Consider the following 1,010-nt stretch of genomic DNA (forward strand, 5'->3'; position numbering starts at 1 on the left):
TTGTAAATCCGATGTGCATTACTACCATAAGGACATGACCGAACTCTACATCGGAGCACTATCCCATGTCCATGACCCTAAAACTCCGATGTAGTAAAGGGTTCTTGTAGTAGTGTATACCTATTATTAGACTCCTCTAATGGCGAACTAATTAACTTCTTAATTATTTGTTCTTTAGATCTAGTGCATGCATAACAAAATAAGAGATTTATAAAAAAAACAATGTCCCTTACATTGTAGGATGGTTCGAAATTTTGGGCACAAATAAGGTCACCTTCCTTATTTGTTCTTGAGCTTAAAATGTTGGATGATCCTTCAAAAATCCCAATGTATAGATTCTCCTCTTGATTGCACCCAAGATTTAACCCTTATCACTACTAAATGATATTTGCTAGATATTAATTTAGTAGTCTACCTTAAAATTGATTACTAATACTCATATATTACACTAATAATATTAGTAATCTCATTAAACAATTTGAATCAAAATTTCTAAAGTTTTGATTGAAAAAGATGAACTAAGTAAGAGAGATATTGCATGTGATGTTGATGAATGAATATGACAAAAATGAGAGAACAAAATCTCTTCTACTCATGCACAAAAACGGTGGAGGGAGTATATAAAAGACAATGCATGGTCTTTTATTTTACTTTTGTTCTTTACAAGTAAAATAGGTGTAAGACTACCTACATCATAGGTAATCATAATGTTTTATTTAACCATTAAACAAAACACCCACTCACCCATACTACCTCTAATATTTCGGTCATTTGTGTAAAATGGACCTCCATTTTATTTTGTGAAATTGTCACTTGTCACACAATATGTCACATGTAGTATGTCACATGTTATTAATTAATTTAATGCATACTTATCAAATAAATACCATTATATACATTAATTAAATTACATATAACAAATTGATTAGTGATACTTGATCACATAAATAAAATGGATCATATAATTATAATTCACAACATCTTGCAATTATAATTAACCATTCATTCTT

Source organism: Silene latifolia, chromosome Y (genome assembly GCF_048544455.1).
Source record: "Silene latifolia isolate original U9 population chromosome Y, ASM4854445v1, whole genome shotgun sequence".
In the NCBI taxonomy this organism is placed as follows: domain Eukaryota; kingdom Viridiplantae; phylum Streptophyta; class Magnoliopsida; order Caryophyllales; family Caryophyllaceae; genus Silene; species Silene latifolia.